The following is a 26,105-nucleotide window of genomic DNA, read 5'->3' as shown; positions in this document are numbered from 1 at the left end:
GCGTGCTGGTGCAGGCCCAGGAAGCTTGCAGCTTGGAAAGGTGTGCTTTGGCCAGGATCACATTTGTGCATGCAGCTTCGGGGGCTATTTCTGGAAGCCAAAATGAGGAAGCGTCCCTGGTTGGAGCCTGGAGCCTCAGGCCAGGCCTGTGTCCCTCCTAGTCATTTGTTTTGGCGCGTTGAAGTTCTTTAGTGCCCGGTGGGGATGGAGCAGTGGTTGGGTGTGGGCTGGGGTTGGTCTTCAACGGAAGGGAGCTGATGGATTAGGGCTAGGTATTGCCCATGTCGGCTACTCCACTGCAGATCCCGACAGAGTTTTGGCACTAAGTGGGTCATCGTGGAGTGGGGTTAGGACCGAGTGCTGCATTGAAGCCTGCGTGGTGGCTGCTGGCCTGCAGAAGATGGCAAGGCATCATGAGGACATGTCCTGTGTGATGTCGTGGGATGGGCTGTCATGATTGGGTTGCAGGGGCTGGCCACGTCTTCCCAAGATTGCGTCCTGTTCGTGATGTGCTGGCATCAGCTGCCCACGAAGGGGATGGCTTTGGCAGTACATGAGGATGTGGTTACATACATAACCTGCGTAGAGTTGTGATCCCGTTGCCGGAGGTATGTCGCCCAAAGGGTGTCTTGCGGGATGCCGAGAAGTTAGACATGTTGAAGCGTCTGTGCCGCTCACCTTGGGGGTATTTGGGTTATGCGAACATGTCCTTTGGCCACTTTGTTTCCTTGTTTGGGAATGTGCAAAGCGAAAGTGTTTCTCCGAGAGGGCCTGATGCGGCCAGCCCTTGTGGCACGCAGGAGTTTTGGATAGCTAGTGGTTTATCTGGAGCAGTCCGTTGGCGGAGCAGAGATGCGTTCAGTGTTCTGATGCCAGGTGCGCTGCCGTGGACAGCCACTGTGCCCTTTGAAGCTTGCAGGTCCCCTCGCGAAGCAGAGTTCTTCCATTGGAAATCGGTCTGTGGTCCTCGGGGCGAATGCCTTTGATATCTGGGAGGTTCTCGGTAGTGTCACTCTGTCAGTGAAGAAGTGCCAGGATGCATGGGGTATGGTCAGTGTCATCAAAGCAGTCGTGTTTGCAGTCTGCCATCCCTGGTATACAGTGACCCCGTGTTTGAATGATGTCTGTGGCTTCCAGTAGGTTCGACTTACCCGGTGGGCAGGAGGAGGGCACGTAGGACAACACTGTCAAGAATTTGAGTGTTTCCTCCGGGTTCAGGGCCGCCAAACCTGGTGGCTGGATGCTGGCAACACGTGCCTGGGAAGCTAGCCTAGTTTCCGCAGTGGGGTTTGAACGTGGGTCTTGGTTACTGAAGCCCACCACTTCCTGTAGTGGGCATTCCCATGGGTCCTCGCAAAGTGATTTGGCATAGTTGGCAACAATTGGCAGTTGGGCCGAATTTCGTTAGCCCCTTGAGAAGTGCCGGGCTGCATCTTGCCTGTAGCCAGTCGCTGGTCGGCCCGCCCATAGGAGGTTTCCTTGGTCCTAAAAATGATGGGAGTGGCCCCAAGTGCACATTACATATTCTACTAGGTTGCAGGATTTCTGGGTCCATCTATATGTTACACCCACTGTCGGAAAGCAGGTCTCGTCAGGTGTTTGTGCGTTGGTCAGAAGGCTTGGTTGTGGAAGAGTGGAAGTCCGTGGCCTATTTCAAAACCCCCTGGGTTTCAAAGTTCACATTCAGTCTGTTGAAGCTTGAAGAGGTCTTTCTCCATTCAGTGTGGGGTTCCAAATCCAGGACGCCGCGTATAAACTCTGGCTTTTATGGGTCGAGGTCTCAGGTGAGGGCCACAGGGACACACAGAGAGCAAGATGCGGATTCAGAGGCACACAAAGACGCCCACAAGCGCGTCCTCGTGTGCAGTAACAGTCACACAAGCGCACATGCGTGAAAACAAAAATATACCCTCTCACGTACCAGCCAAGGTACACACCTTACTTCCTGCAGTCGTGCTGTCAGACAAACATTGAGTTCTCTGTAAAGGTAGACGTCCTTGGGAGGCAGGGTTCGAGCTCAAGCCCAGGTAAAAATTCTCATGAATCATGATCTCTGAGTACACCGGTCCAATTCTGAAGCCTGCCTGATTTATGTCCAGTTCTCAGGTGCAGCTGCTGGACGAGGCTGGCCGTCGGCAAAGACAAGAAGACCTACGCGTTGGCTGATGACTGCAGGTGCTAAGGAAAAGAGGAAAAATGATGCGGGGGCATGTTGCTACGCGTGGCTCTGGCTAACTCAGGAAGGTAGGCTTTCACCCACCCTAAGATGTGCCATTGGATATGAGGTTTTCCTCAGACGGTCCCAGTGGCTGCAAGAGTGGATTGACTGTTGCTCTTTCTGAGTGGCCTGAGGGCTGTGGATTCCCCAGGGTTTTGGAGTACTCCGAGGTCATCTCTCCTCTTCAGACCCCCACGGCATGCCCGGTTGTGTTCTGCAGCGTCCCAGCCTGTGCTTGGATCGATGATGACACCCTTGTATGCATTCCTTGGAAAATCTGAACAAAATGAGTGAGAACACTCTACCGTCTCCTCATCGAATCTGAGGTCCAGCACTTTTCGTCTCTCGGGGGTAGGGGAGAGTGAGGAGTGAGTGCCAGCGTCCCCTTCTGACATGCATGCAAACACACACCAGGGTTCCAGAATTCGAGGTGCTCCTATCTGGGGGTCCACTGTGTCTGCCCATAAGCTGGGTCATCTACGCATATTAGGTCCCTGCTGAAAGACCATTGAGGGCATGCGAGGGGGAAGGCTCTCCTGCTGGTCTTCAGAGTCGGAGTGCGTGCTGGTGCAGGCCCAGGAAGCTTGCAGCTTGGAAAGGTGTGCTTTGGCCAGGATCACATTTGTGCATGCAGCTTCGGGGGCTATTTCTGGAAGCCAAAATGAGGAAGCGTCCCTGGTTGGAGCCTGGAGCCTCAGGCCAGGCCTGTGTCCCTCCTAGTCATTTGTTTTGGCGCGTTGAAGTTCTTTAGTGCCCGGTGGGGATGGAGCAGTGGTTGGGTGTGGGCTGGGGTTGGTCTTCAACGGAAGGGAGCTGATGGATTAGGGCTAGGTATTGCCCATGTCGGCTACTCCACTGCAGATCCCGACAGAGTTTTGGCACTAAGTGGGTCATCGTGGAGTGGGGTTAGGACCGAGTGCTGCATTGAAGCCTGCGTGGTGGCTGCTGGCCTGCAGAAGATGGCAAGGCATCATGAGGACATGTCCTGTGTGATGTCGTGGGATGGGCTGTCATGATTGGGTTGCAGGGGCTGGCCACGTCTTCCCAAGATTGCGTCCTGTTCGTGATGTGCTGGCATCAGCTGCCCACGAAGGGGATGGCTTTGGCAGTACATGAGGATGTGGTTACATACTTAACCTGCGTAGAGTTGTGATCCCGTTGCCGGAGGTATGTCGCCCAAAGGGTGTCTTGCGGGATGCCGAGAAGTTAGACATGTTGAAGCGTCTGTGCCGCTCACCTTGGGGGTATTTGGGTTATGCGAACATGTCCTTTGGCCACTTTGTTTCCTTGTTTGGGAATGTGCAAAGCGAAAGTGTTTCTCCGAGAGGGCCTGATGCGGCCAGCCCTTGTGGCACGCAGGAGTTTTGGATAGCTAGTGGTTTATCTGGAGCAGTCCGTTGGCGGAGCAGAGATGCGTTCAGTGTTCTGATGCCAGGTGCGCTGCCGTGGACAGCCACTGTGCCCTTTGAAGCTTGCAGGTCCCCTCGCGAAGCAGAGTTCTTCCATTGGAAATCGGTCTGTGGTCCTCGGGGCGAATGCCTTTGATATCTGGGAGGTTCTCGGTAGTGTCACTCTGTCAGTGAAGAAGTGCCAGGATGCATGGGGTATGGTCAGTGTCATCAAAGCAGTCGTGTTTGCAGTCTGCCATCCCTGGTATACAGTGACCCCGTGTTTGAATGATGTCTGTGGCTTCCAGTAGGTTCGACTTACCCGGTGGGCAGGAGGAGGGCACGTAGGACAACACTGTCAAGAATTTGAGTGTTTCCTCCGGGTTCAGGGCCGCCAAACCTGGTGGCTGGATGCTGGCAACACGTGCCTGGGAAGCTAGCCTAGTTTCCGCAGTGGGGTTTGAACGTGGGTCTTGGTTACTGAAGCCCACCACTTCCTGTAGTGGGCATTCCCATGGGTCCTCGCAAAGTGATTTGGCATAGTTGGCAACAATTGGCAGTTGGGCCGAATTTCGTTAGCCCCTTGAGAAGTGCCGGGCTGCATCTTGCCTGTAGCCAGTCGCTGGTCGGCCCGCCCATAGGAGGTTTCCTTGGTCCTAAAAATGATGGGAGTGGCCCCAAGTGCACATTACATATTCTACTAGGTTGCAGGATTTCTGGGTCCATCTATATGTTACACCCACTGTCGGAAAGCAGGTCTCGTCAGGTGTTTGTGCGTTGGTCAGAAGGCTTGGTTGTGGAAGAGTGGAAGTCCGTGGCCTATTTCAAAACCCCCTGGGTTTCAAAGTTCACATTCAGTCTGTTGAAGCTTGAAGAGGTCTTTCTCCATTCAGTGTGGGGTTCCAAATCCAGGACGCCGCGTATAAACTCTGGCTTTTATGGGTCGAGGTCTCAGGTGAGGGCCACAGGGACACACAGAGAGCAAGATGCGGATTCAGAGGCACACAAAGACGCCCACAAGCGCGTCCTCGTGTGCAGTAACAGTCACACAAGCGCACATGCGTGAAAACAAAAATATACCCTCTCACGTACCAGCCAAGGTACACACCTTACTTCCTGCAGTCGTGCTGTCAGACAAACATTGAGTTCTCTGTAAAGGTAGACGTCCTTGGGAGGCAGGGTTCGAGCTCAAGCCCAGGTAAAAATTCTCATGAATCATGATCTCTGAGTACACCGGTCCAATTCTGAAGCCTGCCTGATTTATGTCCAGTTCTCAGGTGCAGCTGCTGGACGAGGCTGGCCGTCGGCAAAGACAAGAAGACCTACGCGTTGGCTGATGACTGCAGGTGCTAAGGAAAAGAGGAAAAATGATGCGGGGGCATGTTGCTACGCGTGGCTCTGCCTAACTCAGGAAGGTAGGCTTTCACCCACCCTAAGATGTGCCATTGGATATGAGGTTTTCCTCAGACGGTCCCAGTGGCTGCAAGAGTGGATTGACTGTTGCTCTTTCTGAGTGGCCTGAGGGCTGTGGATTCCCCAGGGTTTTGGAGTACTCCGAGGTCATCTCTCCTCTTCAGACCCCCACGGCATGCCCGGTTGTGTTCTGCAGCGTCCCAGCCTGTGCTTGGATCGATGATGACACCCTTGTATGCATTCCTTGGAAAATCTGAACAAAATGAGTGAGAACACTCTACCGTCTCCTCATCGAATCTGAGGTCCAGCACTTTTCGTCTCTCGGGGGTAGGGGAGAGTGAGGAGTGAGTGCCAGCGTCCCCTTCTGACATGCATGCAAACACACACCAGGGTTCCAGAATTCGAGGTGCTCCTATCTGGGGGTCCACTGTGTCTGCCCATAAGCTGGGTCATCTACGCATATTAGGTCCCTGCTGAAAGACCATTGAGGGCATGCGAGGGGGAAGGCTCTCCTGCTGGTCTTCAGAGTCGGAGTGCGTGCTGGTGCAGGCCCAGGAAGCTTGCAGCTTGGAAAGGTGTGCTTTGGCCAGGATCACATTTGTGCATGCAGCTTCGGGGGCTATTTCTGGAAGCCAAAATGAGGAAGCGTCCCTGGTTGGAGCCTGGAGCCTCAGGCCAGGCCTGTGTCCCTCCTAGTCATTTGTTTTGGCGCGTTGAAGTTCTTTAGTGCCCGGTGGGGATGGAGCAGTGGTTGGGTGTGGGCTGGGGTTGGTCTTCAACGGAAGGGAGCTGATGGATTAGGGCTAGGTATTGCCCATGTCGGCTACTCCACTGCAGATCCCGACAGAGTTTTGGCACTAAGTGGGTCATCGTGGAGTGGGGTTAGGACCGAGTGCTGCATTGAAGCCTGCGTGGTGGCTGCTGGCCTGCAGAAGATGGCAAGGCATCATGAGGACATGTCCTGTGTGATGTCGTGGGATGGGCTGTCATGATTGGGTTGCAGGGGCTGGCCACGTCTTCCCAAGATTGCGTCCTGTTCGTGATGTGCTGGCATCAGCTGCCCACGAAGGGGATGGCTTTGGCAGTACATGAGGATGTGGTTACATACTTAACCTGCGTAGAGTTGTGATCCCGTTGCCGGAGGTATGTCGCCCAAAGGGTGTCTTGCGGGATGCCGAGAAGTTAGACATGTTGAAGCGTCTGTGCCGCTCACCTTGGGGGTATTTGGGTTATGCGAACATGTCCTTTGGCCACTTTGTTTCCTTGTTTGGGAATGTGCAAAGCGAAAGTGTTTCTCCGAGAGGGCCTGATGCGGCCAGCCCTTGTGGCACGCAGGAGTTTTGGATAGCTAGTGGTTTATCTGGAGCAGTCCGTTGGCGGAGCAGAGATGCGTTCAGTGTTCTGATGCCAGGTGCGCTGCCGTGGACAGCCACTGTGCCCTTTGAAGCTTGCAGGTCCCCTCGCGAAGCAGAGTTCTTCCATTGGAAATCGGTCTGTGGTCCTCGGGGCGAATGCCTTTGATATCTGGGAGGTTCTCGGTAGTGTCACTCTGTCAGTGAAGAAGTGCCAGGATGCATGGGGTATGGTCAGTGTCATCAAAGCAGTCGTGTTTGCAGTCTGCCATCCCTGGTATACAGTGACCCCGTGTTTGAATGATGTCTGTGGCTTCCAGTAGGTTCGACTTACCCGGTGGGCAGGAGGAGGGCACGTAGGACAAGACTGTCAAGAATTTGAGTGTTTCCTCCGGGTTCAGGGCCGCCAAACCTGGTGGCTGGATGCTGGCAACACGTGCCTGGGAAGCTAGCCTAGTTTCCGCAGTGGGGTTTGAACGTGGGTCTTGGTTACTGAAGCCCACCACTTCCTGTGGTGGGCATTCCCATGGGTCCTCGCAAAGTGATTTGGCATAGTTGGCAATAATTGGCAGTTGGGCCGAATTATGTTAGCCCCTTGAGAGGTGCCGGGCTGCATCTTGTGTGTTGCCAGTCGCAGGTCGGCCCGCCCATAGGAGGTTTCCTTGGTCCTAAAAATGATGGGAGTGGCCCCAAGTGCACATTACATATTCTACTAGGTTGCAGGATTTCTGGGTCCATCTATATGTTACACCCACGGTCGGAAAGCAGGTCTCGTCAGGTGTTTGTGCGTTGGTCAGAGGCTTGGTTGTGGAAGAGTGGAAGTCCGTGGCCTATTTCAAAACCCCCTGGGTTTCAAAGTTCACATTCAGTCTGTTGAAGCTTGAAGAGGTCTTTCTCCATTCAGTTGGGGGTTCCAAATCCAGGACGCTGTGTATAAACTCTGGCTTTTATGGTTCGAGGTCTCAGGAGAGGGCCACAGGGACACACAGAGAGCAAGATGCGGATTCAGAGGCACACGAAGACGCCCACAAGCGCGTTCTCGTGTGCAGTAACAGTCACACACGCGCACATGCGTGAAAACAAAAATATACCCTCTCACGTACCGGCCAACGTACACGCCTTATTTCCTGCAGTCGTGCTGTCAGACAAACATTGAGTTCTCTGTAAAGGTAGACATCCTTGGGAGACAGGGTCCGAGCTCAAGCCCAGGTAAAAATTCTCATGAATCATGATCTCTGAGTACACCGGTCCAATTCTGAAGCCTGCCTGATTTATGTCCAGTTCTCAGGTGCAGCTGCTGGACGAGGCTGGCCGTCGGCAAAGACAAGAAGACCTACGTGTTGGCTGATGACTGCAGGTGCTAAGGAAAAGTGGAAACATGACGCGGGGGCATGTTGCTACGCGTGGCTCTGGCTAACTCAGGAAGGTAGGCTTTCACCCACCCTAAGATGTGCCATTGGATATGAGGTTTTCCTCAGACGGTCCCAGTGGCTGCAAGAGTGGATTGACTGTTGCTCTTTCTGAGTGGCCTGAGGGCTGTAGATTCCCCAGGGTTTTGGTGTACTCCGAGGTCACCTCTCCTCTTCAGACCCCCACGGCATGCCCGGTTGTGTTCTGCAGCGTCCCAGCCTGTGCTTGGATCGATGATGACACCCTTGTATGCATTCCTTGGAAAATCTGAACAAAATGAGTGAGAACACTCTACCGTCTCCTCATCGAATCTGAGGTCCAGCACGTTTCGTCTCTCGGGGGTATGGGAGAGTGAGGAGTGAGGGCCAGCGTCCCCTTCTGACCTGCATGCAAACACACACCAGGGTTCCAGAATTCGAGGTGCTCCTATCTGGGGGTCCACTGTGTCTGCCCATAAGCTGGGTCATCTACGCATATTAGGTCCCTGCTAAAAGACCGTTGAGGGCATGCGAGGGGGAAGGCTCTCCTGCTGGTCTTCAGTGTCGGAGTGCGTGCTGGTGTAGGCTCAGTAAGCTTGCAGCTTGGAAAGGTGTGCTTTGGCCAGGATCACATTTGTGCATGCAGCTTCGGGGGCTATTTCTGGAAGCCAAAATGAGGAAGCGTCCCTGGTTGGAGCCTGGAGCCTCAGGCCAGGCCTGTGTCCCTCCCCGTCATTTGTTTTGACGCGTTGAAGTCATTTAGTGCCCGGTGGGGATGGAGCAGTGGGTGGGTGTGGGCTGGGGTTGGTCTTCAACGGAAGGGAGCTGATGGATTAGGGCTAGGTATTGCCCATGTCGGCTACTCCACTGCAGATCCCGACAGAGTTTTGGCACTAAGTGGGTCATCGTGGAGTGGGGTTAGGACCGAGTGCTGCATTGAAGCCTGCGTGGTGGCTGCTGGCCTGCAGAAGATGGCAAGGCATCATGATGACAGTGTCCGGTGTGATGTCGTGGGATGGGCTGTCATGATTGGGTTGCAGGAGCTGGCCACGTCTTCCCAAGAATGCGTCCTGTTCGTGATGTGCTGGCATCAGCTGCCCACGAAGGGGATGGCTTTGGCAGTACATGAGGATGCGGTTACGTACTTAACCTGCGTAGAGTTGTGATCCCGTTGCCGGAGGAATGTCGCCCAAAGGGTGTCTTGCGGGACGCCAAGAAGTTAGATATGTTGAAGCGTCTGTGCCGCTCACCTTGGGGTTATTTGGGTTATGCGAACATGCCTTTTGGCCACTTTGTTTCCTTGTTTGGGAATGTGCAAAGCGAAAGTGTTTCTCCAAGAGGGCATGATGCGGCTAGCCCTTGTGGCACGCAGGAGTTTTGGATAGCTAGTGGTTTATCTGGAGCAGTCCGTTGGCGGAGCAGAGATGCATTCAGTGTTCCGATGCCAGGTGCGCTTCTGTGGACAGCCACTGTGCCCTTTGAAGCTTGCAGGTCCCCTCGCGAAGCAGAGTTCTTCCATTGGAAATCGGTCTCTGGTCCTCGGGGAGAGTGCCTTTGATCTCTGTGAGGTTCTCGGTAGTGTCACTCTGTCAGTGAAGAAGTGCCAGGATGCATGGGGTATGGTCAGTGTCATCAAAGCAGTCGTGTTTGCAGTCTGCCATCCCTGGTATACAGTGACCCCGTGTTTGAATGATGTCTGTGGCTTCCAGTAGGTTCGACTTACCCGGTGGGCAGGAGGAGGGCACGTAGGACAACACTGTCAAGAATTTGAGTGTTTCCTCCGGGTTCAGGGCCGCCAAACCTGGTGGCTGGATGCTGGCAACACGTGCCTGGGAAGCTAGCCTAGTTTCCGCAGTGGGGTTTGAACGTGGGTCTTGATTACTGAAGCCCACCACTTCCTGTGGTGGGCATTCCCATGGGTCCTCGCAAAGTGATTTGGCATAGTTGGCAACAATTGGCAGTTGGGCCGAATTTCGTTAGCCCCTTGAGAGGTGACGGGCTGCATCTTGCCTGTAGCCAGTCGCAGGTCGGCCCGCCCATAGGAGGTTTCCTTGGTCCTAAAAATGATGGGAGTGGCCCCAAGTGCACATTACATATTCTACTAGGTTGCAGGATTTCTGGGTCCATCTATATGTTACACCCACTGTCGGAAAGCAGGTCTCGTCAGGTGTTTGTGCATTGGTCAGAAGGCTTGGTTGTGGAAGAGTGGAAGTCCGTGGCCTATTTCAAAACCCCCTGGGTTTCAAAGTTCACATTCAGTCTGTTGAAGCTTGAAGAGGTCTTTCTCCATTCAGTGTGGGGGTCCAAATCCAGGACGCTGCGTATAAACTCTGGCTTTTATGGGTCGAGGTCTCAGGAGAGGGCCACATGGACACACAGAGAGCAAGGTGCGGATTCAGAGGCACACAAAGGCGCCCACAAGCGCGTCCTCGTGTGCAGTAACAGTCACACAAGCGCACATGCGTGAAAACAAAAATATACCCTCTCACGTACCAGCCAAAGTACACACCTTACTTCCTGCAGTCGTGCTGTCAGACAAACATTGAGTTATCTGTAAAGGTAGACGTCCTTGGGAGGCAGGGTTCGAGCTCAAGCCCAGGTAAAAATTCTCATGAATCATGATCTCTGAGTACACCGGTCCAATTCTGAAGCCTGCCTGATTTATGTCCAGTTCTCAGGTGCAGCTGCTGGACGAGGCTGGCCGTCGGCAAAGACAAGAAGACCTACGCGTTGGCTGATGACTGCAGGTGCTAAGGAAAAGAGGAAAAATGATGCGGGGGCATGTTGCTACGCGTGGCTCTGGCTTACTCAGGAAGGTAGGCTTTCACCCACCCTAAGATGTGCCATTGGATATGAGGTTTTCCTCAGACGGTCCCAGTGGCTGCAAGAGTGGATTGACTGTTGCTCTTTCTGAGTGGCCTGAGGGCTGTGGATTCACCAGGGTTTTGGAGTACTCTGAGGTCATCTCTCCTCTTCAGACCCCCACGGCATGCCCGGTTGTGTTCTGCAGCGTCCCAGCCTGTGCTTGGATCGATGATGACACCCTTGTATGCATTCCTTGGAAAATCTGAACAAAATGAGTGAGAACACTACCGTCTCCTCATCGAATCTGAGGTCCAGCACGTTTCGTCTCTCGGGGGTATGAGAGAGTGAGGAGTGAGGGCCAGCGTCCCCTTCTGACCTGCATGCAAACACACACCAGGGTTCCAGAATTCGAGGTGCTCCTATCTGGGGGTCCACTGTGTCTGCCCATAAGCTGGGTCATCTACGCATATTAGGTCCCTGCTGAAAGACCATTGAGGGCATGCGAGGGGGAAGGCTCTCCTGCTGGTCTTCAGAGTCGGAGTGCGTGCTGGTGCAGGCCCAGGAAGCTTGCAGCTTGGAAAGGTGTGCTTTGGCCAGGATCACATTTGTGCATGCAGCTTCGGGGGCTATTTCTGGAAGCCAAAATGAGGAAGCATCCCTGGTTGGAGCCTGGAGCCTCAGGCCAGGCCTGTGTCCCTCCCCGTCATTTGTTTTGGCGCGTTGTATTTCTTTAGTGCCCGGTGGGGATGGAGCAGTGGTTGGGTGTGGGCTGGGGTTGGTCTTCAACGGAAGGGAGCTGATGGATTAGGGCTAGGTATTGCCCATGTCGGCTACTCCACTGCAGATCCCGACAGAGTTTTGGCACTAAGTGGGTCATCGTGGAGTGGGGTTAGGACCGAGTGCTGCATTGAAGCCTGCGTGGTGGCTGCTGGCCTGCAGAAGATGGCAAGGCATCATGAGGACATGTCCTGTGTGATGTCGTGGGATGGGCTGTCATGATTGGGTTGCAGGAGCTGGCCACGTCTTCCCAAGAATGCGTCCTGTTCGTGATGTGCTGGCATCAGCTGCCCACGAAGGGGATGGCTTTGGCAGTACATGAGGATGTGGTTACATACTTAACCTGCGTAGAGTTGTGATCCCGTTGCCGGAGGTATGTCGCCCAAAGGGTGTCTTGCGGGATGCCGAGAAGTTAGACATGTTGAAGCGTCTGTGCCGCTCACCTTGTGGGTATTTGGGTTATGCGAACATGCCCTTTGGCCACTTTGTTTCCTTGTTTGGGAATGTGCAAAGCGAAAGTGTTTCTCCGAGAGGGCATGATGCGGCCAGCCCTTGTGGCACGCAGGAGTTTTGGATAGCTAGTGGTTTATCTGGAGCAGTCCATTGGCGAAGCAGAGATGCGTTCAGTGTTCTGATGCCAGGTGCGCTTCCGTGGACAGCCACTGTGCCCTTTGAAGCTTGCAGGTCCCCTCGCGAAGCAGAGTTCTTCCATTGGAAATCGGTCTGTGGTCCTCGGGGAGAGTGCCTTTGACATCTGGGAGGTTCTCGGTAGTGTCACTCTGTCAGTGAAGAAGTGCCAGGATGCATGGGGTATGGTCAGTGTCATCAAAGCAGTCATGTTTGCAGTCTGCCATCCCTGGTATACAGTGACCCCGTGTTTGAATGATGTCTGTGGCTTCCAGTAGGTTCGACTTACTCGGTGGGCAGGAGGAGGGCACGTAGGACAACACTGTCAAGAATTTGAGTGTTTCCTCCGGGTTCAGGGCCGCCAAACCTGGTGGCTGGATGCTGGCAACACGTGCCTGGGAAGCTAGCCTAGTTTCCGCAGTGGGGTTTGAATGTGGGTCTTGGTTACTGAAGCCCACCACTTCCTGTGGTGGGCATTCCCATGGGTCCTCGCAAAGTGATTTGGCATACTTGGCAACAATTGGCAGTTGGGCCGAATTTCGTTAGCCCCTTGAGAGGTGACGGGCTGCATCTTGCCTGTAGCCAGTCGCAGGTCGGCCCGCCCATAGGAGGTTTCCTTGGTCCTAAAAATGATGGGAGTGGCGCCAAGTGCACATTACATATTCTACTAGGTTGCAGGATTTCTGGGTCCATCTATATGTTACACCCACTGTCGAAAAGCAGGTCTCGTCAGGTGTTTGTGCATTGGTCAGAAGGCTTGGTTGTGGAAGAGTGGAAGTCCGTGGCCTATTTCAAAACCCCCTTGGTTTCAAAGTTCACATTCAGTCTGTTGAAGCTTGAAGAGGTCTTTCTCCATTCAGTGTGGGGTTCCAAATCCAGGACGCTGCGTATAAACTCTGGCTTTTATGGTTCGAGGTCTCAGGAGAGGGCCACAGGGACACACAGAGAGCAAGGTGCGGATTCAGAGGCACACAAAGACGCCCACAAGCACGTCCTCGTGTGCAGTAACAGTCACACAAGCGCACATGCGTGAAAACAAAAATATACCCTCTCACGTACCAGCCAAGGTACACACCTTACTTCCTGCAGTCGTGCTGTCAGACAAACATTGAGTTATCTGTAAAGGTAGACGTCCTTGGGAGGCAGGGTTCGAGCTCAAGCCCAGGTAAAAATTCTCATGAATCATGATCTCTGAGTACACCGGTCCAATTCTGAAGCCTGCCTGATTTATGTCCAGTTCTCAGGTGCAGCTGCTGGACGAGGCTGGCCGTCGGCAAAGACAAGAAGACCTACGCGTTGGCTGATGACTGCAGGTGCTAAGGAAAAGAGGAAAAATGATGCGGGGGCATGTTGCTACGCGTGGCTCTGGCTAACTCAGGAAGGTAGGCTTTCACCCACCCTAAGATGTGCCATTGGATATGTGGTTTTCCTCAGACGGTCCCAGTGGCTGCAAGAGTGGATTGACTGTTGCTCTTTCTGAGTGGCCTGAGGGCTGTGGATTCCCCAGGGTTTTGGAGTACTCCGAGGTCATCTCTCCTCTTCAGACCCCCACGGCATGCCCGGTTGTGTTCTGCAGCGTCCCAGCCTGTGCTTGGATCGATGATGACACCCTTGTATGCATTCCTTGGAAAATCTGAACAAAATGAGTGAGAACACTCTACCGTCTCCTCATCGAATCTGAGGTCCAGCACTTTTCGTCTCTCGGGGGTAGGGGAGAGTGAGGAGTGAGTGCCAGCGTCCCCTTCTGACATGCATGCAAACACACACCAGGGTTCCAGAATTCGAGGTGCTCCTATCTGGGGGTCCACTGTGTCTGCCCATAAGCTGGGTCATCTACGCATATTAGGTCCCTGCTGAAAGACCATTGAGGGCATGCGAGGGGGAAGGCTCTCCTGCTGGTCTTCAGAGTCGGAGTGCGTGCTGGTGCAGGCCCAGGAAGCTTGCAGCTTGGAAAGGTGTGCTTTGGCCAGGATCACATTTGTGCATGCAGCTTCGGGGGCTATTTCTGGAAGCCAAAATGAGGAAGCGTCCCTGGTTGGAGCCTTGAGCCTCAAGCCAGGCCTGTGTCCCTCCTAGTCATTTGTTTTGGCGCGTTGAATTTCTTTAGTGCCCGGTGGGGATGGAGCAGTGGTTGGGTGTGGGCTGGGGTTGGTCTTCAACGGAAGGGAGCTGATGGATTAGGGCTAGGTATTGCCCATGTCGGCTACTCCACTGCAGATCCCGACAGAGTTTTGGCACTAAGTGGGTCATCGTGGAGTGGGGTTAGGACCGAGTGCTGCATTGAAGCCTGCGTGGTGGCTGCTGGCCTGCAGAAGATGGCAAGGCATCATGAGGACATGTCCTGTGTGATGTCGTGGGATGGGCTGTCATGATTGGGTTGCAGGGGCTGGCCACGTCTTCCCAAGAATGCGTCCTGTTCGTGATGTGCTGGCATCAGCTGCCCACGAAGGGGTTGGCTTTGGCAGTACATGAGGATGTGGTTACATTCTTAACCTGCGTAGAGTTGTGATCCCGTTGCCGGAGGTATGTCGCCCAAAGGGTGTCTTGCGGGATGCCGAGAAGTTAGACATGTTGAAGCGTCTGTGCCGCTCACCTTGGGGGTATTTGGGTTATGCGAACATGCCCTTTGGCCACTTTGTTTCCTTGTTTGGGAATGTGCAAAGCGAAAGTGTTTCTCCGAGAGGGCATGATGCGGCCAGCCCTTGTGGCACGCAGGAGTTTTGGATAGCTAGTGGTTTATCTGGAGCAGTCCGTTGGCGGAGCAGAGATGCGTTCAGTGTTCTGATGCCAGGTGCGCTGCCGTGGACAGCCACTGTGCCCTTTGAAGCTTGCAGGTCCCCTCGCGAAGCAGAGTTCTTCCATTGGAAATCGGTCTGTGGTCCTCGGGGAGAGTGCCTTTGTTCTCTGGGATGTTCTCGGTAGTGTCACTCTGTCAGTGAAGAAGTGCCAGGATGCATGGGGTATGGTCAGTGTCATCAAAGCAGTCATGTTTGCAGTCTGCCATCCCTGGTATACAGTGACCCCGTGTTTGAATGATGTCTGTGGCTTCCAGTAGGTTCGACTTACCCACTGGGCAGGAGGAGGGCACGTACGACAGCACTGTCAAGAATTTGAGTGTTTCCTCCGGGTTCAGGGCCGCCAAACCTGGTGGCTGGATGCTGGCAACATGTGCCTGGGAAGCTAGCCTAGTTTCCGCAGTGGGGTTTGAATGTGGGTCTTGGTTACTGAGGCCCACCACTTCCTGTGGTGGGCATTCCCATGGGTCCTCGCAAAGTGATTTGGCATAGTTGGCAATAATTGGCAGTTGGGCCGAATTATGTTAGCCCCTTGAGAGCTGCCGGGCTGCATCTTGTGTGTTGCCAGTCGCAGGTCGGCCCGCCCATAGGAGGTTTCCTTGGTCCTAAAAATGATGGGAGTGGCCCCAAGTGCACATTACATATTCTACTAGGTTGCAGGATTTCTGGGTCCATCTATATGTTACACCCACGGTCGGAAAGCAGGTCTCGTCAGGTGTTTGTGCGTTGGTCAGAAGGCTTGGTTGTGGAAGAGTGGAAGTCCGTGGCCTATTTCAAAACCCCCTGGGTTTCAAAGTTCACATTCAGTCTGTTGAAGCTTGAAGAGGTCTTTCTCCATTCAGTTGGGGGTTCCAAATCCAGGACGCTGTGTATAAACTCTGGCTTTTATGGTTCGAGGTCTCAGGAGAGGGCCACAGGGACACACAGAGAGCAAGATGCGGATTCAGAGGCACACGAAGACGCCCACAAGCGCGTTCTCGTGTGCAGTAACAGTCACACACGCGCACATGCGTGAAAACAAAAATATACCCTCTCACGTACCGGCCAACGTACACGCCTTATTTCCTGCAGTCGTGCTGTCAGACAAACATTGAGTTCTCTGTAAAGGTAGACATCCTTGGGAGACAGGGTCCGAGCTCAAGCCCAGGTAAAAATTCTCATGAATCATGATCTCTGAGTACACCGGTCCAATTCTGAAGCCTGCCTGATTTATGTCCAGTTCTCAGGTGCAGCTGCTGGACGAGGCTGGCCGTCGGCAAAGACAAGAAGACCTACGCGTTGGCTGATGACTGCAGGTGCTAAGGAAAAGAGGAAAAATGATGCGGGGGCATGTTGCTACGCGTGGCTCTGGCTAACTCAGGAAGGTAGGCTTTCACCCACCCTAAGATGTGCCATTGGATATGAGGTTTTCCTCAGACGGTCCCAGTGGCTGCAAGAGTGGATTGACTGTTGCTCTTTCTGAGTGGCCTGAGGGCTGTGGATTCCCCAGGGTTTTGGAGTACTCCGAGGTCATCTCTCCTCTTCAGACCCCCACGGCATGCCCGGTTGTGTTCTGCAGCGTCCCAGCCTGTGCTTGGATCGATGATGACACCCTTGTATGCATTCCTTGGAAAATCTGAACAAAATGAGTGAGAACACTCTACCGTCTCCTCATCGAATCTGAGGTCCAGCACTTTTCGTCTCTCGGGGGTAGGGGAGAGTGAGGAGTGAGTGCCAGCGTCCCCTTCTGACATGCATGCAAACACACACCAGGGTTCCAGAATTCGAGGTGCTCCTATCTGGGGGTCCACTGTGTCTGCCCATAAGCTGGGTCATCTACGCATATTAGGTCCCTGCTGAAAGACCATTGAGGGCATGCGAGGGGGAAGGCTCTCCTGCTGGTCTTCAGAGTCGGAGTGCGTGCTGGTGTAGGGCCAGGAAGCTTGCAGCTTGGAAAGGTGTGCTTTGGCCAGGATCACATTTGTGCATGCAGCTTCGGGGGCTATTTCTGGAAGCCAAAATGAGGAAGCGTCCCTGGTTGGAGCCTGGAGCCTCAGGCCAGGCCTGTGTCCCTCCTAGTCATTTGTTTTGGCGTGTTGAAGTTCTTTAGTGCCCGGTGGGGATGGAGCAGTGGTTGGGTGTGGGCTGGGGTTGGTCTTCAACGGAAGGGAGCTGATGGATTAGGGCTAGGTATTGCCCATGTCGGCTACTCCACTGCAGATCCCGACAGAGTTTTGGCACTAAGTGGGTCATCGTGGAGTGGGGTTAGGACCGAGTGCTGCATTGAAGCCTGCGTGGTGGCTGCTGGCCTGCAGAAGATGGCAAGGCATCATGAGGACATGTCCTGTGTGATGTCGTGGGATGGGCTGTCATGATTGGGTTGCAGGGGCTGGCCACGTCTTCCCAAGATTGCGTCCTGTTCGTGATGTGCTGGCATCAGCTGCCCACGAAGGGGATGGCTTTGGCAGTACATGAGGATGTGGTTACATACTTAACCTGCGTAGAGTTGTGATCCCGTTGCCGGAGGTATGTCGCCCAAAGGGTGTCTTGCGGGATGCCGAGAAGTTAGACATGTTGAAGCGTCTGTGCCGCTCACCTTGGGGGTATTTGGGTTATGCGAACATGCCCTTTGGCCACTTTGTTTCCTTGTTTGGGAATGTGCAAAGCGAAAGTGTTTCTCCGAGAGGGCATGATGCGGCCAGCCCTTGTGGCACGCAGGAGTTTTGGATAGCTAGTGGTTTATCTGGAGCAGTCCGTTGGCGGAGCAGAGATGCGTTCAGTGTTCTGATGCCAGGTGCGCTGCCGTGGACAGCCACTGTGCCCTTTGAAGCTTGCAGGTCCCCTCGCGAAGCAGAGTTCTTCCATTGGAAATCGGTCTGTGGTCCTCGGGGAGAGTGCCTTTGACATCTGGGAGGTTCTCGGTAGTGTCACTCTGTCAGTGAAGAAGTGCCAGGATGCATGGGGTATGGTCAGTGTCATCAAAGCAGTCATGTTTGCAGTCTGCCATCCCTGGTATACAGTGACCCCGTGTTTGAATGATGTCTGTGGCTTCCAGTAGGTTCGACTTACCCGGTGGGCAGGAGGAGGGCACGTAGGACAACACTGTCAAGAATTTGAGTGTTTCCTCCGGGTTCAGGGCCGCCAAACCTGGTGGCTGGATGCTGGCAACACGTGCCTGGGAAGCTAGCCTAGTTTCCGCAGTGGGGTTTGAACGTGGGTCTTGGTTACTGAAGCCCACCACTTCCTGTAGTGGGCATCCCCATGGGTCCTCGCAAAGTGATTTGGCATAGTTGGCAACAATTGGCAGTTGGGCCGAATTTCGTTAGCCCCTTGAGAAGTGCCGGGCTGCATCTTGCCTGTAGCCAGTCGCTGGTCGGCCCGCCCATAGGAGGTTTCCTTGGTCCTAAAAATGATGGGAGTGGCCCCAAGTTCACATTTCATATTCTACTAGGTTGCAGGATTTCTGGGGCCATCTATATGTTACACCCACTGTCAGAAAGCAGGTCTCGTCAGGTGTTTGTGCGTTGGTCAGAAGGCTTGGTTGTGGAAGAGTGGAAGTCCGTGGCCTATTTCAAAACCCCCTGGGTTTCAAAGTTCACATTCAGTCTGTTGAAGCTTGAAGAGGTCTTTCTCCATTCAGTTGGGGGTTCCAAATCCAGGACGCTGTGTATAAACTCTGGCTTTTATGGTTCGAGGTCTCAGGAGAGGGCCACAGGTACACACAGAGAGCAAGATGCGGATTCAGAGGCACACGAAGACGCCCACAAGCCCGTTCTCGTGTGCAGTAACAGTCACACACGCGCACATGCGTGAAAACAAAAATATACCCTCTCACGTACCGGCCAACGTACACGCCTTATTTCCTGCAGTCGTGCTGTCAGACAAACATTGAGTTCTCTGTAAAGGTAGACATCCTTGGGAGACAGGGTCCGAGCTCAAGCCCAGGTAAAAATTCTCATGAATCATGATCTCTGAGTACACCGGTCCAATTCTGAAGCCTGCCTGATTTATGTCCAGTTCTCAGGTGCAGCTGCTGGACGAGGCTGGCCGTCGGCAAAGACAAGAAGACCTATGTGTTGGCTGATGACTGCAGGTGCTAAGGAAAAGTGGAAACATGACGCGGGGGCATGTTGCTACGCGTGGCTCTGGCTAACTCAGGAAGGTAGGCTTTCACCCACCCTAAGATGTGCCATTGGATATGAGGTTTTCCTCAGACGGTCCCAGTGGCTGCAAGAGTGGATTGACTGTTGCTCTTTCTGAGTGGCCTGAGGGCTGTGGATTCCCCAGGGTTTTGGAGTACTCCGAGGTCATCTCTCCTCTTCAGACCCCCACGGCATGCCCGGTTGTGTTCTGCAGCGTCCCAGCCTGTGCTTGGATCGATGATGACACCCTTGTATGCATTCCTTGGAAAATCTGAACAAAATGAGTGAGAACACTCTACCGTCTCCTCATCGAATCTGAGGTCCAGCACTTTTCGTCTCTCGGGGGTAGGGGAGAGTGAGGAGTGAGTGCCAGCGTCCCCTTCTGACATGCATGCAAACACACACCAGGGTTCCAGAATTCGAGGTGCTCCTATCTGGGGGTCCACTGTGTCTGCCCATAAGCTGGGTCATCTACGCATATTAGGTCCCTGCTGAAAGACCATTGAGGGCATGCGAGGGGGAAGGCTCTCCTGCTGGTCTTCAGAGTCGGAGTGCGTGCTGGTGCAGGCCCAGGAAGCTTGCAGCTTGGAAAGGTGTGCTTTGGCCAGGATCACATTTGTGCATGCAGCTTCGGGGGCTATTTCTGGAAGCCAAAATGAGGAAGCGTCCCTGGTTGGAGCCTGGAGCCTCAGGCCAGGCCTGTGTCCCTCCTAGTCATTTGTTTTGGCGCGTTGAATTTCTTTAGTGCCCGGTGGGGATGGAGCAGTGGTTGGGTGTGGGCTGGGGTTGGTCTTCAACGGAAGGGAGCTGATGGATTAGGGCTAGGTATTGCCCATGTCGGCTACTCCACTGCAGATCCCGACAGAGTTTTGGCACTAAGTGGGTCATTGTGGAGTGGGGTTAGGACCGAGTGCTGCATTGAAGCCTGCGTGGTGGCTGCTGGCCTGCAGAAGATGGCAAGGCATCATGAGGACATGTCCTGTGTGATGTCGTGGGATGGGCTGTCATGATTGGGTTGCAGGGGCTGGCCACGTCTTCCCAAGAATGCGTCCTGTTCGTGATGTGCTGGCATCAGCTGCCCACGAAGGGGTTGGCTTTGGCAGTACATGAGGATGTGGTTACATACTTAACCTGCGTAGAGTTGTGATCCCGTTGCCGGAGGTATGTCGCCCAAAGGGTGTCTTGCGGGATGCCGAGAAGTTAGACATGTTGAAGCGTCTGTGCCGCTCACCTTGGGGGTATTTGGGTTATGCGAACATGCCCTTTGGCCACTTTGTTTCCTTGTTTGGGAATGTGCAAAGCGAAAGTGTTTCTCCGAGAGGGCATGATGCGGCCAGCCCTTGTGGCACGCAGGAGTTTTGGATAGCTAGTGGTTTATCTGGAGCAGTCCGTTGGCGGAGCAGAGATGCGTTCAGTGTTCTGATGCCAGGTGCGCTGCCGTGGGCAGCCACTGTGCCCTTTGAAGCTTGCAGGTCCCCTCGTGAAGCAGAGTTCTTCCATTGGAAATCGGTCTGTGGTCCTCGGGGAGAGTGCCTTTGATCTCTGGGATGTTCTCGGTAGTGTCACTCTGTCAGTGAAGAAGTGCCAGGATGCATGGGGTATGGTCAGTGTCATCAAAGCAGTCATGTTTGCAGTCTGCCATCCCTGGTATACAGTGACCCCGTGTTTGAATGATGTCTGTGGCTTCCAGTAGGTTCGACTTACCCGCTGGGCAGGAGGAGGGCACGTACGACAGCACTGTCAAGAATTTGAGTGTTTCCTCCGGGTTCAGGGCCGCCAAACCTGGTGGCTGGATGCTGGCAACACGTGCCTGGGAAGCTAGCCTAGTTTCCGCAGTGGGGTTTGAATGTGGGTCTTGGTTACTGAAGCCCACCACTTCCTGTGGTGGGCATTCCCATGGGTCCTCGCAAAGTGATTTGGCATAGTTGGCAATAATTGGCAGTTGGGCCGAATTATGTTAGCCCCTTGAGAGCTGCCGGGCTGCATCTTGTGTGTTGCCAGTCGCAGGTCGGCCCGCCCATAGGAGGTTTCCTTGGTCCTAAAAATGATGGGAGTGGCCCCAAGTGCACATTACATATTCTACTAGGTTGCAGGATTTCTGGGTCCATCTATATGTTACACCCACGGTCGGAAAGCAGGTCTCGTCAGGTGTTTGTGCGTTGGTCAGAAGGCTTGGTTGTGGAAGAGTGGAAGTCCGTGGCCTATTTCAAAACCCCCTGGGTTTCAAAGTTCACATTCAGTCTGTTGAAGCTTGAAGAGGTCTTTCTCCATTCAGTTGGGGGTTCCAAATCCAGGACGCTGTGTATAAACTCTGGCTTTTATGGTTCGAGGTCTCAGGAGAGGGCCACAGGGACACACAGAGAGCAAGATGCGGATTCAGAGGCACACGAAGACGCCCACAAGCGCGTTCTCGTGTGCAGTAACAGTCACACACGCGCACATGCGTGAAAACAAAAATATACCCTCTCACGTACCGGCCAACGTACACGCCTTATTTCCTGCAGTCGTGCTGTCAGACAAACATTGAGTTCTCTGTAAAGGTAGACATCCTTGGGAGACAGGGTCCGAGCTCAAGCCCAGGTAAAAATTCTCATGAATCATGATCTCTGAGTACACCGGTCCAATTCTGAAGCCTGCCTGATTTATGTCCAGTTCTCAGGTGCAGCTGCTGGACGAGGCTGGCCGTCGGCAAAGACAAGAAGACCTACGTGTTGGCTGATGACTGCAGGTGCTAAGGAAAAGTGGAAACATGACGCGGGGGCATGTTGCTACGCGTGGCTCTGGCTAACTCAGGAAGGTAGGCTTTCACCCACCCTAAGATGTGCCATTGGATATGAGGTTTTCCTCAGACGGTCCCAGTGGCTGCAAGAGTGGATTGACTGTTGCTCTTTCTGAGTGGCCTGAGGGCTGTAGATTCCCCAGGGTTTTGGTGTACTCCGAGGTCATCTCTCCTCTTCAGACCCCCATGGCATGCCCGGTTGTGTTCTGCAGCGTCCCAGCCTGTGCTTGGATCGATGATGACACCCTTGTATGCATTCCTTGGAAAATCTGAACAAAATGAGTGAGAACACTCTACCGTCTCCTCATCGAATCTGAGGTCCAGCACGTTTCGTCTCTCGGGGGTATGGGAGAGTGAGGAGTGAGGGCCAGCGTCCCCTTCTGACCTGCATGCAAACACACACCAGGGTTCCAGAATTCGAGGTGCTCCTATCTGGGGGTCCACTGTGTCTGCCCATAAGCTGGGTCATCTACGCATATTAGGTCCCTGTTAAAAGACCGTTGAGGGCATGCGAGGGGGAAGGCTCTCCTGCTGGTCTTCAGTGTCGGAGTGCGTGCTGGTGTAGGCCCAGTAAGCTTGCAGCTTGGAAAGGTGTGCTTTGGCCAGGATCACATTTGTGCATGCAGCTTCGGGGGCTATTTCTGGAAGCCAAAATGAGGAAGCGTCCCTGGTTGGAGCCTGGAGCCTCAGGCCAGGCCTGTGTCCCTCCCCGTCATTTGTTTTGACGCGTTGAAGTCATTTAGTGCCCGGTGGGGATGGAGCAGTGGGTGGGTGTGGGCTGGGGTTGGTCTTCAACGGAAGGGAGCTGATGGATTAGGGCTAGGTATTGCCCATGTCGGCTACTCCACTGCAGATCCCGACAGAGTTTTGGCACTAAGTGGGTCATCGTGGAGTGGGGTTAGGACCGAGTGCTGCATTGAAGCCTGCGTGGTGGCTGCTGGCCTGCAGAAGATGACAAGGCATCATGATGACAGTGTCCGGTGTGATGTCGTGGGATGGGCTGTCATGATTGGGTTGCAGGAGCTGGCCACGTCTTCCCAAGAATGCGTCCTGTTCGTGATGTGCTGGCATCAGCTGCCCACGAAGGGGATGGCTTTGGCAGTACATGAGGATGCGGTTACGTACTTAACCTGCGTAGAGTTGTGATCCCGTTGCCGGAGGAATGTCGCCCAAAGGGTGTCTTGCGGGACGCCAAGAAGTTAGATATGTTGAAGCCTCTGTGCCGCTCACCTTGGGGTTATTTGGGTTATGCGAACATGCCCTTTGGCCACTTTGTTTCCTTGTTTGGGAATGTGCAAAGCGAAAGTGTTTCTCCAAGAGGGCATGATGCGGCTAGCTCTTGTGGCACGCAGGAGTTTTGGATAGCTAGTGGTTTATCTGGAGCAGTCCGTTGGCGGAGCAGAGATGCATTCAGTGTTCCGATGCCAGGTGCGCTTCCGTGGACAGCCACTGTGCCCTTTGAAGCTTGCAGGTCCCCTCGCGAAGCAGAGTTCTTCCATTGGAAATCGGTCTCTGGTCCTCGGGGAGAGTGCCTTTTATCTCTGTGAGGTTCTCGGTAGTGTCACTCTGTCAGTGAAGAAGTGCCAGGATGCATGGGGTATGGTCAGTGTCATCAAAGCAGTCGTGTTTGCAGTCTGCCATCCCTGGTATACAGTGACCCCGTGTTTGAATGATGTCTGTGGCTTCCAATAGGTTCGACTTTCCCGGTGGGCAGGAGGAGGGCACGTAGGACAACACTGTCAAGAATTTGAGTGTTTCCTCCGGGTTCAGGGCCGCCAAACCTGGTGGCTGGATGCTGGCAACACGTGCCTGGGAAGCTAGCCTAGTTTCCCCAGTGGGGTTTGAATGTGGGTCTTGGTTACTGAAGCCCACCACTTCCTGTGGTGGGCATTCCCATGGGTCCTCGCAAAGTGATTTGGCATAGTTGGCAACAATTGGCAGTTGGGCCGAATTTCGTTAGCCCCTTGAGAGGTGCCGGGCTGCATCTTGCCTGTAGCCAGTCGCAGGTCGGCCCGCCCATAGGAGGTTTCCTTGGTCCTAAAAATGATGGGAGTGGCCCCAAGTGCACATTACATATTCTACTAGGTTGCAGGATTTCTGGGTCCATCTATATGTTACACCCACTGTCGGAAAGCAGGTCTCGTCAGGTGTTTGTGCATTGGTCAGAAGGCTTGGTTGTGGAAGAGTGGAAGTCCGTGGCCTATTTCAAAACCCCCTGGGTTTCAAAGTTCACATTCAGTCTGTTGAAGCTTGAAGAGGTCTTTCTCCATTCAGTGTGGTGTTCCAAATCCAGGACGCTTCATATAAACTCTGGCTTTTATGGTTCGAGGTCTCAGAAGAGGGCCACAGGGACACACAGAGAGCAAGGTGCGCATTCACAGGCACACAAAGACGCCCACAAGCGCATCCTCGTGTGCAGTAACAGTCACACAAGCGCACATGCGTGAAAACAAAAATATACCGTCTCACGTACCAGCCAAGGTACACACCTTACTTCCTGCAGTCGTGCTGTCAGACAAACATTGAGTTCTCTGTAAAGGTAGACGTCCTTGGGAGGCAGGGTTCGAGCTCAAGCCCAGGTAAAAATTCTCATGAATCATGATCTCTGAGTACACCGGTCCAATTCTGAAGCCTGCCTGATTTATGTCCAGTTCTCAGGTGCAGCTGCTGGACGAGGCTGGCCGTCGGCAAAGACAAGAAGAACTACGCGTTGGCTGATGACTGCAGGTGCTAAGGAAAAGAGGAAAAATGATGCGGGGGCATGTTGCTACGCGTGGCTCTGACTAACTCAGGAAGGTAGGCTTTCACCCACCCTAAGATGTGCCATTGGATATGAGGTTTTCCTCAGACGGTCCCAGTGGCTGCAAGAGTGGATTGACTGTTGCTCTTTCTGAGTGGCCTGAGGGCTGTGGATTCCCCAGGGTTTTGGAGTACTCCGAGGTCATCTCTCCTCTTCAGACCCCCACGGCATGCCCGGTTGTGTTCTGCAGCGTCCCAGCCTGTGCTTGGATCGATGATGACACCCTTGTATGCATTCCTTGGAAAATCTGAACAAAATGAGTGAGAACACTCTACCGTCTCCTCATCGAATCTGAGGTCCAGCACTTTTCGTCTCTCGGGGGTAGGGGAGAGTGAGGAGTGAGTGCCAGCGTCCCCTTCTGACATGCATGCAAACACACACCAGGGTTCCAGAATTAGAGGTGCTCCTATCTGGGGGTCCACTGTGTCTGCCCATAAGCTGGGTCATCTACGCATATTAGGTCCCTGCTGAAAGACCATTGAGGGCATGCGAGGGGGAAGGCTCTCCTGCTGGTCTTCAGAGTCGGAGTGCGTGCTGGTGCAGGCCCAGGAAGCTTGCAGCTTGGAAAGGTGTGCTTTGGCCAGGATCACATTTGTGCATGCAGCTTCGGGGGCTATTTCTGGAAGCCAAAATGAGGAAGCGTCCCTGGTTGGAGCCTGGAGCCTCAGGCCAGGCCTGTGTCCCTCCTAGTCATTTGTTTTGGTGCGTTGAATTTCTTTAGTGCCCGGTGGGGATGGAGCAGTGGTTGTGTGTGGGCTGGGGTTGGTCTTCAACGGAAGGGAGCTGATGGATTAGGGCTAGGTATTGCCCATGTCGGCTACTCCACTGCAGATCCCGACAGAGTTTTGGCACTAAGTGGGTCATCGTGGAGTGGGGTTAGGACCGAGTGCTGCATTGAAGCCTGCGTGGTGGCTGCTGGCCTGCAGAAGATGGCAAGGCATCATGAGGACATGTCCTGTGTGATGTCGTGGGATGGGCTGTCATGATTGGGTTGCAGGAGCTGGCCACGTCTTCCCAAGAATGCGTCCTGTTCGTGATGTGCTGGCATCAGCTGCCCACGAAGGGGATGGCTTTGGCAGTACATGAGGATGTGGTTACATACTTAACCTGCGTAGAGTTGTGATCCCGTTGCCGGAGGTATGTCGCCCAAAGGGTGTCTTGCGGGATGCCGAGAAGTTAGACATGTTGAAGCGTCTGTGCCGCTCACCTTGGGGGTATTTGGGTTATGCGAACATGCCCTTTGCCCACTTTGTTTCCTTGTTTGGGAATGTGCAAAGCGAAAGTGTTTCTCCGAGAGGGCCTGATGCGGCCAGCCCTTGTGGCACGCAGGAGTTTTGGATAGCTAGTGGTTTATCTGGAGCAGTCCGTTGGCGGAGCAGAGATGCATTCAGTGTTCCGATGCCAGGTGCGCTGCCGTGGACAGCCACTGTGCCCTTTGAAGCTTGCAGGTCCCCTCGCGAAGCAGAGTTCTTCCATTGGAAATCGGTCTCTGGTCCTCGGGGAGAGTGCCTTTGATCTCTGTGAGGTTCTCGGTAGTGTCACTCTGTCAGTGAAGAAGTGCCAGGATGCATGGGGTATGGTCAGTGTCATCAAAGCAGTCGTGTTTGCAGTCTGCCATCCCTGGTATACAGTGACCCCGTGT

At 53.9% G+C, this 26,105-nt stretch overlaps 9 non-coding genes across 9 annotated transcripts; all 9 read left to right on the top strand.

Moving 5' to 3' along the window:
- The first annotated feature begins 2,455 nt into the window (after positions 1–2,455).
- On the top strand, positions 2,456–2,548 carry LOC132490014 (small nucleolar RNA SNORD116). The gene has a single exon (XR_009532377.1). It is a non-coding gene; the product is annotated as a small nucleolar RNA SNORD116 (small nucleolar RNA).
- A 2,684-nt stretch (positions 2,549–5,232) lies between these two features.
- Positions 5,233–5,325, top strand: LOC132490013 (small nucleolar RNA SNORD116). Its single transcript, XR_009532376.1, has one exon. It is a non-coding gene; the product is annotated as a small nucleolar RNA SNORD116 (small nucleolar RNA).
- A 2,683-nt stretch (positions 5,326–8,008) lies between these two features.
- On the top strand, positions 8,009–8,101 carry LOC132490012 (small nucleolar RNA SNORD116). The gene has a single exon (XR_009532375.1). It is a non-coding gene; the product is annotated as a small nucleolar RNA SNORD116 (small nucleolar RNA).
- A 2,685-nt stretch (positions 8,102–10,786) lies between these two features.
- Positions 10,787–10,877, top strand: LOC132489517 (small nucleolar RNA SNORD116). Its single transcript, XR_009531925.1, has one exon. It is a non-coding gene; the product is annotated as a small nucleolar RNA SNORD116 (small nucleolar RNA).
- A 2,684-nt stretch (positions 10,878–13,561) lies between these two features.
- LOC132490011 (small nucleolar RNA SNORD116) lies at positions 13,562–13,654 on the top strand. Its single transcript, XR_009532374.1, has one exon. It is a non-coding gene; the product is annotated as a small nucleolar RNA SNORD116 (small nucleolar RNA).
- A 2,684-nt stretch (positions 13,655–16,338) lies between these two features.
- On the top strand, positions 16,339–16,431 carry LOC132490010 (small nucleolar RNA SNORD116). Its single transcript, XR_009532373.1, has one exon. It is a non-coding gene; the product is annotated as a small nucleolar RNA SNORD116 (small nucleolar RNA).
- Positions 16,432–19,115: 2,684 nt separating this feature from the next.
- Positions 19,116–19,208, top strand: LOC132490009 (small nucleolar RNA SNORD116). The gene has a single exon (XR_009532372.1). It is a non-coding gene; the product is annotated as a small nucleolar RNA SNORD116 (small nucleolar RNA).
- Positions 19,209–21,892: 2,684 nt separating this feature from the next.
- On the top strand, positions 21,893–21,985 carry LOC132490008 (small nucleolar RNA SNORD116). Its single transcript, XR_009532371.1, has one exon. It is a non-coding gene; the product is annotated as a small nucleolar RNA SNORD116 (small nucleolar RNA).
- Positions 21,986–24,670: 2,685 nt separating this feature from the next.
- On the top strand, positions 24,671–24,763 carry LOC132490007 (small nucleolar RNA SNORD116). Its single transcript, XR_009532370.1, has one exon. It is a non-coding gene; the product is annotated as a small nucleolar RNA SNORD116 (small nucleolar RNA).
- The last annotated feature ends 1,342 nt before the right edge of the window (positions 24,764–26,105 follow it).

The sequence above is a fragment of the Mesoplodon densirostris genome, chromosome 4, assembly GCF_025265405.1.
Source record: "Mesoplodon densirostris isolate mMesDen1 chromosome 4, mMesDen1 primary haplotype, whole genome shotgun sequence".
NCBI lineage: Eukaryota > Metazoa > Chordata > Mammalia > Artiodactyla > Ziphiidae > Mesoplodon > Mesoplodon densirostris.
This window is presented reverse-complemented; position numbering and strand designations above follow the sequence as displayed.